Source organism: Bison bison, unplaced genomic scaffold (genome assembly GCF_000754665.1).
Source record: "Bison bison bison isolate TAMUID 2011002044 unplaced genomic scaffold, Bison_UMD1.0 scf7180017863955, whole genome shotgun sequence".
Classification (NCBI taxonomy): domain Eukaryota; kingdom Metazoa; phylum Chordata; class Mammalia; order Artiodactyla; family Bovidae; genus Bison; species Bison bison.
This window is the reverse complement of record NW_011494527.1, coordinates 830,934-848,567: the sequence shown is the minus strand read 5'-3', so window position 1 is coordinate 848,567 and position 17,634 is coordinate 830,934. Positions and strand designations below refer to the sequence as shown.

At 41.6% G+C, this 17,634-nt stretch overlaps 1 long non-coding RNA gene across 6 annotated transcripts in view; it reads left to right on the top strand.

Annotated features, from left to right (window-relative positions):
* The first annotated feature begins 27 nt into the window (after positions 1–27).
* The window catches only part of LOC104984229, a 20,521-nt gene continuing 2,914 nt past the window's right edge, over positions 28–17,634 (top strand). The window contains exons 1-4 of one of the 6 annotated variants that reach the window (XR_824726.1): positions 28–256; positions 567–698; positions 1,035–1,162; positions 12,850–13,350. This is a non-coding gene — a long non-coding RNA (uncharacterized LOC104984229). Of the gene's footprint in view, positions 699–1,034; positions 1,163–3,986; positions 4,773–12,849; positions 13,357–17,634 lie in introns of those variants that run through there. The other 5 variants (XR_824725.1, XR_824727.1, XR_824723.1 and 2 more) reach the window with 5 other exon arrangements.

The window sequence follows — 17,634 nt, the reverse complement described above, 5'->3', positions numbered from 1 at the left end:
GCTTCCTTCCTAGGGGGCGGTGCGGAGCGCGGGCGGAGGCGCGCGCGCCAGGCCTCGGGACTCTTTTGCCCTCTCAGGGCGGAAGGAACGCTGTCGGCCAGCGGGAAGGGTCCTTGCCTATCCGAGGCCTCAGCGGCCCGGGAGCGGCCCCCGCCCCTTTAATCTTTTCTGAGCCGGGCGTCGCGGCAGCGCAGCCCTTTTGAGATGCCGCGGAGGGTCGGCCGCCGGGTTTCAGGGATTCCCCGCCTGCGTCGAGGTGGGGAAGCGCGCTTGCTCGCGGTGGAGTCGGGCGGAGGAGCCGGGCGGCCTTCGGGATCCGAGGCCCGGACGGCCGAAGGAGTGGGCCCGGTCCTAACCATCTGGACGCGGCAGTTTGTGTGGTCTGCGCCTCAGAACTGGGGCCTGATTTCCTGGAGAGGCTGAGGCTGCCGAGATGAGTTTCCAGTACCGAGCAATGCAGCTGTATATCACCAAACAGTGTTGTGTTTTTAAAAACCCTTTTCCTCAGTCGGCCTTGTCTCACCTTTTCCTTTCTTTTGTTCGTTTTTTTCTGTTTCATTACTTAGGGGAGTGGGCGTTGTCCGTGGTGAAATAAAAACTGGGAAGGGATCTTCGCCCAGTTGGCGCTTTCTCAGCGCGCTGACCTGTGGTCGAGGCTTGGAGCCGATCTCTGGAGAGGGCAGAGGCCCCAAGCGGAGGTGAGCGCAGAGCTGCAGTCTAGCGGGGTTTCCAGCCTGGCAGGCGATTTGCTCTGTAATGCTTTCCTGAATTGCGTTAGGCATGAGGAATAGGAACTGCATTTTTCGCTCACCAGATTTGAGGACATCTGCTGTGTGCCAGGTTGCCTGGCCTTGGGAGGCTACTTAGGATTTTCTTCATTTTAAAAAATTGGGTGGTTTTTTTTTGGGGGGGGGGGGCTCACCAGTAAGTAGAAATGAGGATTTCTTGTGAACATTTAGTACGCAGATGTATGCAGATCGGTGTTTGGGGTCCACAGTAAGGTATTTGTCAAACACTTAAAATTGTCCTGGAAGATTTCTTTTCTAGATCAATACTGAATGGATCAAATCGGAAAGAAGCCTCTCTGGCCAGAAAAAGAAGAAATAACATCCCTAAAGGAGGAACGTGTAAATCAGGAATTGAGCCAAGAAAAGCATGGGAGGTAAATATTTGTCAGGGTCTCCAGTCTAAAGGGGAAAGTCTCCTGAGCAGATACAAAAACCTGTCTGGTTCTGGAGGTAGAGGTAGTTTCATCTCCCTTATCAAAACCTGATAAGATTCCATTAAATATTTGAAGCTTACAACTAAACCTTTTATTCTAGTTCCTTTCTTAACAAATACAGTTGTAAATGTTATTTTAATTCCCATATAATTTTTTCTGCAGGGAGAGAACATTTTGGCCAAATGAAATGAATATCATTTCCCTTGACAGTTATATTTTTTCATTGTGAATTAGCACATTGGTATTTTGGCTTTCATACACAAGTTGTAATGATCATGATTCAGCATCTCTGGTCCTGTAACACAAAGGCCAGACCCTAAACTGAGTGAATTCACAAAGATAAATATCACTCTGAAGCTGCTTGGCCAGCCAGCTTTCTAACACCCCAGCATTCCAATACCTTTCAGCCACTTTTCTTCAGAAAGGAGATTCTGTCTGTAGATCAAGGACTAAAATATTGTGAAGATTTGGGAACTTCTGTAACTCACTTCTATTTATTAAAACCCTTAAAGTGGGAAGATTTCACAATTTCTTCAAGTGCAGCAAGGAATACTGCATTTCTCTGGGGAGAAGAATGGGTGTTTGAGTATGGCATTTAAAAGAAGGAAAAACAAGTTTCTGTTTTGCCCCTGAAGAGAAGAGTTCTGAAGAATAATCATAGGCCTTAAAATGATATCCCAACAGTTAACAAAGACAGTATAGACAGAGAAAAGGCCTAAGAAAATTTGAGGAATGTCTATAAAGGGGGTTAAAGGCAGAAAAAAAGAATCTGGGCAAGGAAGAAATAAGCATTAAGAAGGGATCATCAACAGTGTCAAAGAATGCAGAGTCACGAGAGGGGTTTAAGAAAAGGCTTTTGGATTTGTTAACTAGAAGGCTATTGATTATTTTGACTGTTTTTTTTACTATATTAAAATTTTTTAATATTATATACATTATATTTTAACCTTGGAACAGACATTACATTTTCATAGTTACAAATTCAAAACGTCAAAAGAGATATAATTCACTGTTGTACTGGCATCCCAGTGACTGTAAAAAGGCAAGGTAATATAAGGATTAGAAAGAAATACATAAACCTGTTGTTTGGAAAAAAGCACGATAGTCTATATAAAATTTATAAACTGTTAGTATTAATGAATTTAGCAAGTTTATAAGTCAGTATATAAAGGTTAATTTTATATACCACCATTAAACAATTAGGAAATTAAATTTTTTAAGTTTTACCATATATGAATGCACAAAAAATATTGAATAACTAGTATGTTAGTTTCCAGTGGCAGCTGTGACAAATTACCACAAGCATGGTAGCTTAAAATGCGTCCATCCTCTCACAGTTCTAGAAACGAAAAGTCTGAAATTGATGTGTCGGCAGGCTGAGCTCCCTCAAGCGGTTTGAGGGGAGAATCTGTTCCTTGCCTTTTCCAGTTTCTGTTTGCCGGCATTCCTAGGCTTGAAGCCACAGTCATTCTAACCTCTGTGTCCATCTTCACGTTGCCTTCTCTTTGCGTGTCTGGAATTTTCCTCTTGTCTGTTGTATAGGGGGCTTCCTAGGTGGTGCTAGTGGGAAAGAGCCCACCTGCAAGTGAGAAGACAAAAAGAGATGTGGGTTAGATCACTGGGTTGGGAAGATCCCCCTGGAGAAGGGAATGACAACCCACTTCAGTAATCTTACCTGGAGAATTCCATGTACAGAGGACCCTGGCGGGCTACAGTCTAAAGGGCGCAAAGAGTCAGACATGACTGAAGTGATTTAGCATGCAGGCACGCTGTTATATAGAGACCACTAGCATGTATCGCCCACCTGAATAATCCAGAATTATCTGCTCTCTCAAGATCCTTAATCACATCTACAAAGATGCTTTTTCCAAATAAACATTTTACAGTTTCCAAGGATTAGGCCCTAATGTCTTTGGGGCACCATCCAGCCCACTGCGTCTAGGAATAAATTCTAACGAGAGAGGTATAAGAAGTCTGTGCTGAAAATTGTGTTGTTGATAGAAATTAGAGAAGACCCAAGTGTTAGTAGCTGGACAGATACTGTGCTCATGGATCAGAAGACTTAATTGTGTAAAGGTGTCAGTTCTCCCCAAATGATCTATATAGATTTAGTCTAATCCCTTCTAGAATCCCAGCAGATGGTGTGTGTGAGTTAATTGACAACTGAGCCTTAAATGTATATGGAAATTCTAAAGATCAAAAACAGCCAAGACAATCTGGAACAAGAATGAAGTTGGGGGATTTATACTATCAGATATTAGAAAGTAGACCAATGGAACTGAATAGGATTCCCAAACAGATGATTATGTCAACATTTTAATTTTGCAAAGATGATGCTGTAGTGATGAGAAAAAAAACGGATGTCTGAATAAATGATGCTGGGTCATTTGAATATACTTGGTGCCTACTCAACTCTGAATATTCATTGGAAGGACTGATGCTGAAGCTCCAGTACTTTGGCCACCTGATGCAAAGAGCCAACTCATTGGAAAAGACCCTGATGCTGGGAAAGGTTGAGGGCAGGAGAAGGGGTAACAAGATGAGATGGTTGGATGGCATCACCAACTCAGTGAACATGGATTTGAGCAAACTCTAGGAAATGGTGAAGCATAGGAAGCCTGGCGTGCTGCAGTCCATGCAGAGTCGGACACAACTTAGCAACTGAACAACAAAATAGCTTGTGGATCTAAATAAAAGATAATAGTGCTTCTAGAAAATACTTAGGAATATATACATAGCTGCCTTTACATGTTCGCTTTCCTAGGGCCCAGCGGTAAAGAATCCACCTGCAATGTGTAATACAGGAGATGTGGGTTCAATCCCTGGTTGGGAAGAGCCTCTGGAGAAGGAAATGGCAACCCACTCTAGTGTTCTTGGCTGGGAAATCCCATGGACAGAGGAGCCTGGCAGGCTATAGTCCACGGCATCACAAGAGAGTTGGACCCAACTTAGCCAACAACAACATGCACGTTCAGCTTATTTCTCAAGAGTGCTTGAGAACTGTTTATCTCAAGAGATGGGGGTGTCAGACTCTGAGATGAAAGGGAGACTTTATCTCTTGTGTGTTCTGTGCAAAATTGGACTCAAAATGACAAAATTGCCATATGTGTGTATTACTGTTTCAAGGAAATAAATGTATGAAAAATCACTTAATAGACAAAGCACAGGTAATTATAATTACAGAACAGTAATTTGAAGACAGTGTAACGAGGGAAATGAAGTAAAGTTACAGCTGTTAGAAGTTGGAGAACAGAATGGAAGAGGAAAGATGGAAAGGGGATAAGGGTGTTACCCTCATTTCATAAAAGGAAAAGAAGTAGGGTGGTGGTTGTGAGCTCCATCTTGATTAACCAGCTACACTAGGCACACAGGAAGGATCTCCACAGAGATCCTGGTTTATTCATTTCCAGGCTCATGATTGTCTTTATGACAACAATTTTGCTGAAGAGTTTATTGATTTGCTCTTTGGTTCTTTAGTTTTTGGAGAAGGAAATGGCAACCCACTCCAGTATTCTTGCCTGGAAACTCCCATGGACAGAGGAGCCTGGCAGGCTATGGTCCATGGGGTCTTAAAGAGTCGGACATGACTGAGTGACAACACTTCACACTTCTTTATTTTTACTTTAGAGGTGCCTGTCTTGGAGTAAATTTAACTCCAAGGTAGAGTCAGGTAGCATAGCCAGAAGACTGCCCACCACTGTGCTACTTGGTGTCGGGCTGAGTCTAGTGGGCATAGTCCAGGTATGTTTTCAACAGGAAAAAGGAGGTGTGTTTTTTTGCTCTTGTTTTTTAGAGCCACTGATCATCCCCAAGTGAGAAGTTGGGGAGAAATCATATAATCTTAAGAGCTGACAGGAATTTTAGAGGTCTGGTAACCCACTTTTTCTTTACCCCCTGGAATGTTTACCACCTCTGATGTTTGTCTTACAGCCTCCATTTAAACAGGTACAGAGATAGGTAACTGCATCACAAAGCGGATCATTTCATTTTTTAAAGATGTCTGAGTCTTAGAAAATATCCTTTTTTTTGGTACCCAAAGTTCAACTACATACAAACCCCAAATAAGTGTCTTAAACAAAATGAAAAATTATTTCTTTTCATGTAAAAATATCCAGAAGTAGAAAGTCCTGGGCTGAAGTGACAACTGCCATGAAGTTGTCCGGCGCCCAGGCTCCTTTCCCATGGCTTCACTGCTCTAGTTTGTCACTTTTGCCCTTATGATCCAAAGTAGCTGCTGGATGGCCAGTCATCAGGATGACACTCCTCACAGCAGGACAGGAGGAAAGGCAGAAGGACATACCCCTTCTCTTGAAGGAGATTTTCTGAAAGTACCACATACCACTTTTGCTGATTTATCAAGTCAGAATGTAGTTACGTGGCCACTAACCTCAAGGAGGCTGGGGACCATCAAAATGCTCTGCTAAAAATCAGGGCTCTATAGATAAGGATGAAGGAAAAAATGAGTGTTGAAAGGGTAGCTAGCAATTTCTGTCACACAGGTCCTTTAAATATTTGAAAACAATCATGTCCCACTTTGGCTTTTCTTTTAGGGTAAACATCATCATTCTGTAACAAGTCTTCAGTGGTATGTTTCCAGATTCTTCACCTTTTCCATTGTCCTGTTCACATGCTCTAGTTTGTACTTAGGACACCTGCGACACTGTGAGGGCTACTTGCTGCAAAGTCAGTTGGAAACACTTGGACCCCTTTGCACCTTATTTTTATGAATCCATCCTAAAATTAGCTTTCTTGGGAACATGGTTACTAAATCTGGAATCAAATGCATTCTCGTGGCTTTCACATTTGTTATTGTTTAGCCTGGTCTCTCCCTACTTAGACTCATGTAGATTTTTTATTTTCCTTTTTTCCCCTCTCCTCCCCACCGCCCACCCCCTCTTCAGCAAATGAATTTGACTCTATTGCCATTTAATTTCACCTGACTTGTTTTAGTTTACCTGAACCTTTGGAGAGCTTTCTAAGTTCTCACTTTTTTACCTAACATATTATATGACTTGACTGTGGACATTTGTACCTTTGTTAAGTGGAATTTCTCTTTAAGGGCAGTAACAATGTCTTAATTTATATTCTCAGCATTGGGTACAATACCTGTGCACAGTGCATGTTTGTTTAATGAATGAATTTTGCAGTTAGCTATAGTGAGCATTTTCTAGAAGAATATTTTAGTTCTGGAATTGTTTATGGAAGGAGACTATGAAATTTCCATGTCTTTAAAAATAGATTGCTGTCTGTCTAGGAAAATTACATTTAAATGTGTATATAGTCTTTAAAAGTAGGTGATTTAAACAGTTTTGCCAAATGTCTAAGTCATACAAACATTTTTAATGATTTGTTTGGCTAAATTTAAATAAGAAGAAAATACTAGACAATTTAAAGTTTACATTTTAACTCTGTCCCATGTAACTCACTCAGAAAAGAATCTGCCTGCAGTGCAGGAGACCCGGGTTCTATCCCTGGGTTGGGAAGATCCCCTGGAGAAGGAAATGGCAACCCACTGCAGTATCCTTGCCTGGAAAATCCCATGGACAGAGAGCCTGGTGGGTTGCAGTCCAAGGAATCACAAAGAGTAGGGCCGACTCAGTGACTGACACACTTCACTGATACAGAGTATCCTTTACTAAGCCATTCACTTTCTCTTGGTTTCACAAATTATAAAAGAGAATTCACAAATCAATTTTTCTTATTTAAAAAAGGTGTTTGAAAGAACACTCATTAAAATCAGTCTATAGGGAACACTAGGATCCAAGTTGTGAGGTAATCTGTGCATCCACAGATTAGATTAAAACTGTCAACCTCTGAAATGGATACAAACTAACACTAGACTGATTTGTGGAAATGTAGAAAGTAACTTGAAAATGTTTCAGTACAAACTACAAAGAAACAGGTTCCCCAAAGAATTTCAATTTATTAGGATGTAAACAAGATTTTTAAAAGGTAGCTGTAAAAAAGTCTCCCTTCTGCGTACATGTTTTTTTTCCCCTATTGATACGTCTTGATCTAACTCTATTACTGTTATAGAGTAATTTGATTCTATTTAGTGTAGGCTGAAATTGTGGGGTTTGCAATAGGTATGGGACTCTCCCCTCCTCCTTCCCCAGACCTTTGAAGTGAGTCCAGGGAGAAAGAAGAAGAAGGAAGGCAGATTGTCTTCTTACTTCACTTCTTAGGGTGATAACCTTCACTCTTTTGTTACTGTAGCTTCTATAACACTTGCTGGTTATACCAGCTCCAAATACTGGGGATGTTTCTGTTGGTCTTCAAGAGGTCGTTCTTTACCTCCTCTACTGTCCCTGACTGTGGGTGATTCACCCCATAGTTCTTACTCATGTAACCCTCATCTGGTAGGTAGCCACCTTAATGTGGAGTACTGAAAACATGTTAAGTATAAAATTTATAATAATGGGAGCTGAGACAGTTATTAGAAATTATTCTCATTACTTCTGGGCCATGAATTGTGTTTTGAAACTAAAGTGTACTAATTATAAAACATTTGAAGCCTCTGTGAAGCCTTTATGATTTTATAGATTGAGATGTAATGATAATGGGTAGGACAGGAAGGCACTCTAGGTTGAATTAAATTGTGAAGAAACATCTATCTTTGTTTCTAGTATTTAATTTTATATGTGATTTAAACTAAGAACACTACAAAGCGATGGATTGTAAACAGAATGGATATATGCCAGTGTGAAAACCAGGGCTTCATAGTATTAATAAATGGTTCAGACAGTAAAGAATCTACCTGCAATACAGGAGACCTGGGTCCGATCCTTGGGTTGGGAAGATCCCCTGGGGAAGGGAATGGCAACCCACTCCAATATCTTTGCCTGGAGAATTCTACTGACAGAGGAGCCTGGTGGGCCGCAGTCCATGGGGTCACAAAGAGACACAACTGAATGAGTAACACATACACTGTATTGATTAGAACTTGAGAAAAGTTGCTCAAAAGAAAAAGCAACAGAAAACAGCCAATTTTGTATTGAAAACTCAATATAAAATAAAGGCTTGTTGCTATTAAGCCTCTGTCTCTCCCCACACCCACCATACACACTTAATTTCTTATCTCTCAGCTCTATTTTCTGTTTACCTTCATTTTTTATTACTGCAAGCAGCCACTCCCAGACAGAAAATAGCAAGGAATACAAGAGAAACATCGTGCTTTTCTAGACCAGTGGCTTTCACACCTTTTGTTACCCACTGCAATATACATTATGTTGTTAACCCAATACAGACATATAAATGTGTATCAGTCAGCTGTTTCTTTATAATAAAACAGCCAGAACATCTTAGGAATATAAAGGCAAGCATTTCTCTCACTCGATTTTTGTGTGTTGGTTAGGGTCAGCTGATCTATGCTGGACTCAGCTGGGTGTGATGGCTGGTCTTGGCAGGGCTTGCCCGTGGGTCTGTGAGTTGGTTGGTGGTTAGCTGATACAGACTGATGCTGGCTGGGGGGATCTAGCTTGGGTGACTCTGCGGTGTCTCTCCTATTATTGATACTTGTGGACCTGCCTGAGCATATTTTTCTTAGGAAAATGGCAGAGATACAAAATAGTAAGCCCAGTTGCACAAAAATTCTTCAAACCTTTGGTCATGTCACATTTAACAGTCCATTGGCTAGAGCAAGTCAATGGCAAGTCCCAAGTCAAAGAAAAGTATACTCACAGAGATAAGGTAATAGTTTTGAATAATTACCAGAAATATGCAAATATAACATGCACATACGTGTAATCTAGAAGAATAATGTAGATGAACCTATTTGCATGATACGAATAGAAACACAGATTGGATGTGGACATGGGTGGTAGGGGGAAAAGAAGGGGTTGAATAAACTGGGAGATTCAGTTCAGTCACCCAGTCATGTCTGCAACCCCATGGACTGCAGTGCTCCAGGCTTCCCTGTCCATCACCAACTCCTGGAGCTTGGTCAAACTTTGTCCATCGGGTCAGTAATGCCATCTGACCATCTCATCTTCTGTCACCCCCTTCTCCTGCCTTCACTCTTTCCCCACATCAGGGTCTTTTCCAGTGAGTCAGTTATTCGCATCAGGTGGCCAAAGTAAAACTTCAGCATCAGTCCTTCCAATGAATATTCAGGACTGATTTCCTTTAGGAAATCTTGCGGTCTAAGGAACTCTCAAGAGTCTTTGATCTTGCAATCCAAGGAACTCTCAAGAGTCTTCTCCACAATTTAAAAGCATCAATTCTTCAGCGCTTAGCTTTCTTGATGCTCTTAACTCTCAACATCCTTAAATGACTACTGGAAAAACCAGAACTTTGACTAGGCAAACCTTTGTTGGCAAAGTAATGTCTCTGCTTTTTAATATGCTGTCTAGATTGGTCATAGCTTTTCTTCTAAGGAGCAAGCGTTTTTTGATTTCATGGCTGTAGTCACCATCTGCGGTGATTTTGGAGCCCGAGAAAATAAAAGTCTCTCACTGTTTCCATTGTTTCCCCATCTATTTGCCATGAAGTGGTGGGACCAGATGCCATGATCTTGGTTGTTTGAATGTTGAGTTTAAGCCAGATTTTTCACTCTCCTCTTTCACTTTCATCAAGAGGCTCTTTAGTTCTTCTTCGCTTTCTGCCATAAGGGTGGTGTCATCTGCATATCTGAGGTTATTCATATTTCTCCCAGCAATCTTGATTCCAGCTGGTGCTTCATCCAGCCTGGCATTTCTCATGATGTACTCTGCATATGAGTTAAATTAGCAGGGTGACAATATACAGCCTTGACGCTGTATATTGACAATATACAGCCTAGACTGAACCAGTCTATTGTTTCATGTTGAGTTCTCACTGTTGCTTCTTGACCTGCATACAGATTTCTCAAGAGGCAGGTCAGGTGGTCTGGTATTTCCATCTCTTTGAGAATTTTCCACAGTTTATTGTGATCTATATAGTCGAAAGCTGTAATCAGAAAGCAGAAGTAGATGTTTTTCTGGAATTCTTTTGCTTTTTCAGTGATCCAAGGGATGTTGGCAATTTGATCTCTGGTTCCTTTGCCTTTTCTAAATCCAGCTTGAACATCTGGAAGTTCACGGTTCACGTACTGTTATAGCCTTGCTTGAAGAGTTTTGAGCATTACTTTGCCACCGTGTGAGATGAGTGCAGTAGTGTAGTAGTTTGAACATTCTTTGAGGCATTGCCCATCTTTGGGATTGGAATGAAAACTAACCTTTTCCAATCCTGTGGCCATGGCTGAGTTTTCCAAATTTGTTGGCATACTGAACGCAGCACTTTAACAGTATCATCTTTTAGGATTTTAAATAGCTCAGCTGGAATTCCATCACCTCCACTAGCTTTGTAGTGATACTTCCTAAGGTCCACTTGATTTCGCATTCCAGGATGTCTGGCTTTAGGTGAGTGATCACACCATCGTGGTTATCTGGATCATGAAGACCTTTTTTGTACAGTTCTTCTGTGTTTTCTTGCCACCTGTTCTCAATATCTTCTGCTTCTGTTAGGTCCATACCATTTCTGTCCTTTATTGTGCCCATCTTTGCATGAAATGTTCCCTCTGTATCTCTGATTTTCTTGAAGAGGTGTCTAGTCTTTCACATTCTGTTGTTTTTCTCTCTTTGCGTTGATCACTGAGGAAGGCTTTCTTATCTCTTCTTGCTGTTCTTTGGAACTCTGCATTCAAATGGGTATATCTTTCCTTTTCTACTATGCCTTTAGACTCTCTTCTTTTCTCAACTATTTGTAAGGCCTCCTTAGACAACCATTTTGCCTTTTTGCATTTCTTTTTCTTGGGGATCATCTTGATCCCTGCCTCCTGTACAATTTCACAAACCTCCATCCATAGTTCTTCAGGCACTCTATCAGTTCTAATACCTGGAATCTATTTCTCACTTCCACTGTATAATTATAAGGGATTTGATTTAGGTCATACCTGAATGGTCTATTGGTTTTCCCTACTTTCTTCAATTTAAGTCTGCATTTTGCAATGAGGAGTTCATGGTATGAGCCACAGTCAGCTCCCGGTCTTGTTTTTGCTAACTGTAGAGAGCTTCATCTCCATCTTTGGCTGCAAAGAATACAATCAGTCTGATTTCGGTGTTGACCATCTGGTGATGTCCATGTGTAGAGTGTTGTGTTGTTGGAAGAGGGTATTTGCTATGACCAGTGCGTTCTCTTGGCAAAACTCTGTTAGCCTTTGTCCTGCTTCGTTTTGTACTCCAAGGCCAAATTTGCCTATTACTCCATGTATCTCTTGACCTCTTACTTTTCACTTCTTGGCCTTTTGGCTAAGGTCACTTCTCGGCCTTTTGGCTAAGATCAAGTGTACTGGGAGATTAGGTTTGACATATATATGCTACCATGTGTGAACTATTGTATAGTGCAGGGGGCTGAGCTCGGTGCTCTGTGATGACCCAGACGGGTAAGATGGGATGGGGCAGTGAGGGGAGGTTCAGGAGGGATGTATGTATACATAAAGCTGATTCACTTCAGTGTACAGCAGAAGCTAACACAACTTTGTAAGAAACTATGCCTCAATTTAAAAAATTTAAAAAGTTCCACAAAACAATTCTTACTTAGAAGTTTGGGTCAAGATCTGTAGTTTGATAAACATTGTTCTACAGCAGACCAAGGATCCTCAACCTCTGGGATCTAATGCCTGATGATCTAAGGTGGAGCTGATTTAGTAATAGAAGTATAGTGCACAATAAATGTAATGCAATTGAATCATCCCCAAACCATCCCTGCCTTTCCCCCCGCCCCCCCCAGGTCTGTGGAAAAACTGTCTTCCACAAAATTGGTCACTGGTGCCAAAAAGGTTGGGGCCACTGCTCTAGACAGATATTGATTCAAACATACATGACCTATGTCTTAGAAGCATAATCTGAACACCAAACTGAGCTAATTCTGACAGTTCTCTCTCCAGCCTCAGTGGAGAGATTTGCATTACTGTCACTCCAATCCGTGTTACTTGATGTGTAGTCCACAAACAAACTAGTCTCCTGACTGGTGCCAGTCCACACACTGTTCATTACCAGATCATAACTATAATAAGGTAAGGTGCTAGAATATACACGAACACACTGTTTCGTTCATTGAGAAAGTCTTACTTAAAAAATAAAAGAAGTCAGCTGAATGAAACTGCATGCTTATTAAGGTGTTGGGTTGGCCAAAAAGTTCATTCAGGTTTTTCTGCAAGATCTTGTGGAAGAACCTCAACGTTTTGGCCAACCCAGTAGTTGCTTTACACTATGATGGAAGTTCCTTATCTCAGTCTCTGATCAGTAACAAGCATTTCACAGACCAGCATCACCGAAGGAAGACCTAGCATCTTCTAAACAGAAGTGAAGTGAAAGTCACTCAGTCGTGTCTGACTCTGTGACCCCATGGACTATACAGTCCATGGAATTCTCCAGGCCAGAATACTGGAGTGGGTAGCCTTTCCCTTCTCCAGTGGATCTTCCCAACTCAGGAATTGAACCCAGGTCTCCCACAGTGCAGGCAGATTCTTTACCAGCTGACTCACAAGGGAAGCCCAATATTCTTCTAAATAGGAATCTCTGTAAAATATTAATAGTCATCTTATGTATCTGAGACAAAGGGGATGTTTTGGAGAAGTATATTTCTTAAGCATTTCATACATACTGTAGGAGAAGAAACCATTAATGAGAAAGGAGCAGAAGAAACAAAAGCAGAGAGGGATTAACTGATGGAGCAAGACTTTGGAGATGGAGCAACAAGGACAAGATGGCTGGATTGGTCTTGACCAAGAGGTGGTACTCCTCATCCTCTGAGGCTAGAGAAAGCTAAAATGGAGATACTTGTACAGCAAGTTTGCAGGAGTGGTGGTTGGACATTTGGGGTATTTCATAAAGGTATTCTTACCTGTGAAGTAAGGGTCAAGGTCATCTGCTGAGATGGCGTCTTGTTACTGCTGTTTTGGAATTGGGGTATTTGAATTAAACTCAGTTTATTTAAAACCCTAGTAAGAATTTTGTTCTACTTTATTCTATTTACTTTATAAACATTCTACTTTCCACAACCTATGCATTTTAAATTATTTTCATCAATGTTTTGTTATGAAAATTATCAAGCATACAGAGAAGTGGAAAGAATTATACAAGGAGAATTAATTTACCTACCTCTTGGATTCTACAATTTATTTTTTTGTCATGTCAATTTCAGTTTGAGGCCAGTCTGGAAATGGTATAGTTATTATTTTGATTACTGAAGTTAGTATTAATAAATACTTGTGAAGACTTAGGAAGAGAATCATTTCAAATTCAACAGGTCAGGTATATATGTTCTTGGCTTCTGTTTTAATCAGGATTCTTCCAAGAAGAAACAGATGGATCAGTTTATCTATCTAGGCTTCCCTGGTGGCTCAGTTTGTAAAGAATCTGCCTTCAGTGCAGGATTCCACCTGCAATGCAGGAGACCCAGGTTCAATCCCGGGTCAGGAAGACCCCCTGGAGGAGGAAATGGCAACCCACTCCAGTATTCTTTCCTGGGAAATCCCATGGACAGAGGAGCCTAGTGCACTACAGTCCATGGCATCACAAGAGTTGGACACAACTTAGTGACCATACCACCATCTATCTATCTACATAGGCTCCTGTGATAATAGAAGCTGCAAAGTCCTAAGATCTGGAGGGTGAGTTGGCAAGCTGGAGACCCAGGAGGGTAAGTGGTCTAGTTCTAGTCCAAAGAACCAATGATTCAGCTCAAGTCTGAAGGCAGGGAAAAGGCTAATGTCCCATTTCAAAGACCATCAGGCAGGAGGAATTCTCTCACTTGGGAGAGGTTCAACATTTTTGTTGTATTCAGGTCTTCAGCAGGTTGGGTGAGACCCCCTCACATTAGGGAGAACAACCTACTCAGGCTAAGGGTTTAAGTGTTAATCTCATCCAAAAACACCTTCACAGTAACACCCAAATAATGGTTGACCAAGTATCTGGGTACCCTCTGGACCAGTTGACACATGACAAATCCTCACTGTCTCTCTATGCTGTGTATTCCTAAGAGAACCGTAATCAACCCCAACCTACTTCCCAGGTTGCTCCTTTCCGACACTCCCTGAAGGAAAATCCTTGTAGCGCTCTCGTTTCTGGACCATATGGCATATTTGCTGTGTAAGTTTTGCGAACTCACCACTGAATAGCCTTAGGAGTTTAACACTCACTGTGAATAGTACTATTTTAAACAACAGTTTTATGTAATTGTATACTTTATTTCTATATACATACATAAAACTATTCCTAATTTCTATGGAAGAGAATAAACTAAATATACATACAATTATATTAACCAGCCAAATATTTAAAATTTTTAACTTTCTTATAAGTCAAAAGTTGTGTTTTAAGGTCTTAAGTTGTTAGGTTTTCAGACTAACTCAGTCTTCATATTTTTCTTCCTATTTATTAGTAAAGCAGATGGCTTTCCTGGTTCTTAAATTTTTTTTCTACTTTTTCGGTTTCTTAGTTTGAACTAGCAAGTAAGTCACAAAGTACGTTCAATAAATTTGGAGGCTTTAAAATGTATTCCGTCATAACTCCACAAACATTTATGATCATAATTTTGAGCTATTTGAAACACAAAGATGAATAATGCATAATCTATGGTCTTAAGAGGCTCGTAATCTTGTAAGAGAAAGAGACTTAACCAAAAACATAATTCTGGAATGTCAGGGGTTAGAAGGTCTCTGTCTAGTCACACACCCCTTTGCCTCTCCATTGGAGAAGTAGACACAAAAATCCGTAACCAGTTGGACAAATTGTAATAAATGGTGTAACCAATAAGAAAAAAACCCACAAAGGTGACACTCATCCTTGTGAATCTCTACCTGGGTCTGAGCCCAGTTCCAGATAATTATGCCACTGGGCAAACTGCTACCCTAGAGACTGACTGGCACCAGCCTCAGTAGGACCCTCCACACCTCCTATAACAACCCTGTTTTTTAAAGTCTTCTCATTTTCAATAAGAGCTATTTCAAATTTTCTCCATCATCTTCACTTCTCCAACTCCATTACTAGGCTCTTTTTATTCTCCATAGATGACCTTTCTCTTGACCTCAACCCCATCCTTAGCCACAAGCCATCAAACACACTGCCACCAGTTGTAACCCAAGCCTCCATCACCCCTTCTTTGGCAGAGGTCAGTGTAGGGATCGTGGGGAAGATTCTGTCTTATACTTCCCCTAAGCTGCCCACTCAGTATCTCCTAGGCTCCCATCCTTTCCTCTGCTCAGCTGTGTGTAACTGTTCTTTGCACTGCTGATCACTGGGAGAGTATCCAGGACACTGTGTCCTTCAGAGAAGAGGGATTGAAGTAGACTACCACTGCAGTTTGCCCAAGATCACAGACTGAAGATATGTGAATCTCTTTACTGATGGGTTGAACTGATTTTAAAAGTGGAATTACGACACTGGAGTGTGAAAGTTGCTCAGTTGTGTCCACCTCTTTGCGACTCCATGGACTATACAGTTCATGGAATTCTCCAGGCTAGAATACTGGAGTGGGTTGCCATTTCCTTCTCCAGGGGATCTTCCCAACCCAGGGATCGAACCCAGGTCTCCCACATTGCAGGCAGATTCTTCACCAGCTGAGCCACAAGACAACATTGGAGAGTAAAGACCAAAAGCCCTGCACTGTATAAGACTCTCCATGAATCCAAAGGAAAACTACTTGTAGCAAACATTGTTAGTATCCTACCTCACAACCCCTTGGCTCTCCTCAGTGCAGCACAAATATGGTTTCCACACACTAAGAGTTTCTTACTTCCAGCTCCATGTCTCTCTTCTTTGCCTGAAATCTCTCTTTGGCCCCATGGGAGCTTGTTCTGTTATAGGCAGGTGCAGTACGCAAGTGTGGAGGGGGAGTTACCCCCGGTCACAATCTTTAACCAGTTGTGAATAGAGTGGGTGAATTAATGCCCCAGCCTCCTCACCACCAGAGGGACAGTATTTAGATGTGTTCCACATGGTTTCTCAGAGGATTCTCAGTGGGGTTGAACCCTCAATGAGGCTATTAACAGGGGAACCCACTCATTACTAACCTACTTATTAACCCTGCTCGGTAAAGCACACTTCCTGACTTTTCTCCATCCCCTGTCTCACCTTTCACATTTCCTCATGTGTGCTTCTTAGGATCACCTCTGCACCCACATCCTCAGCTCATCGTGGCTCAGACAGTAAAGCGTCTGACTACAATGTGGGAGACCCAGGTTTGATCCCTGGGTCAGGAAGTTCCCCTGGAGAAAGGAAATGGCAACTCACTCCAGTATTCTTGCCTGGAAAATCACATGAACGGAGGAGCCTGATAGGCTACAGTCCATGGGGTCGCAAAGAGTCGGACACGACTGAGCAAATTCACTTCACTTCACTTCACTTTAGCCAACACTGTAACAGCAGCCTTGTGAGAGACCCTGACCCAGAGGGCCCAGCTAAGCCACTCTCTGATTCCTAACCCATGTGAACTGTGTGATAATACATATTATCTGAAATAATCTATTGCTGAAAAACATTAACTCTCTGGAACAGTAAATCTTAAAGCCTTAAAGAAAAAGGGCATAATTTAAGATTTGAGGTAGGCTACCTAGGATTTGAAGTGGGCTACCTTCCATAACCCACCCTTCTAGGAATCAGTCATTTTAAATTGTAGAATATTTAGTTCCTTTTATACTTTCTCTTTGGGAGCATGCAGAGTTCCTATCTTAGTTAAACAGAGACCACAAAAATGATGGTTTTAAGTAGTTTCTTTCAAAGAAGACTTATCCTGTTTTTTTTTTATGGTTGTGTGATCACCTCTTCCTCTCCTTAAAATATTCATTCATTTACTTAACAATTGTTAAATGAGAACCTGCTACTGTGTGCATTATATCCTCTGCCTGAGATTGACGTTACAAGGATCAACTAGACCTGGTCCTTAGTATCTGTGAGTGCCCAAAGCCATTAAATACAGGCCACCCTAGGATGTGTCTCAGTAGCTATGGAAACACGGAGGGGGATCCTGTAAGACTTTCTGTAGGACCTGATTTCTGAATTGAGTCCTGAAGAACAAGCAGTACACACCCAGATGGCATAAATAGGGAGTCCTGGGCAAGAGAGGAACAGCATGTGCCCAGGCCCAGGACCTCCATCTGTGGGTTATTCTAGTTCATCTTTTCTGTGTTTTTAATGTCTGTTTTTAGTGTCTCTTTTTCCATTTGGCCCCTTCTATAAACACCTACTGTTTCTTAGACTCTGTTGCAGAGGGAGAGGGTGGGAAGATTTGGGAGAATGGCATTGAAACGTATAATATCATGTATGAAACGAGTTGCCAGTCCAGGTTCGATGCATGATACTGGATGCTTGGGGCTAGTGCACTGGGACGACCCAGAGGGATGGTATGGGGAGGGGGGGAGGAGGAGGGTTCAGGATGGGGAACACATGTATCTG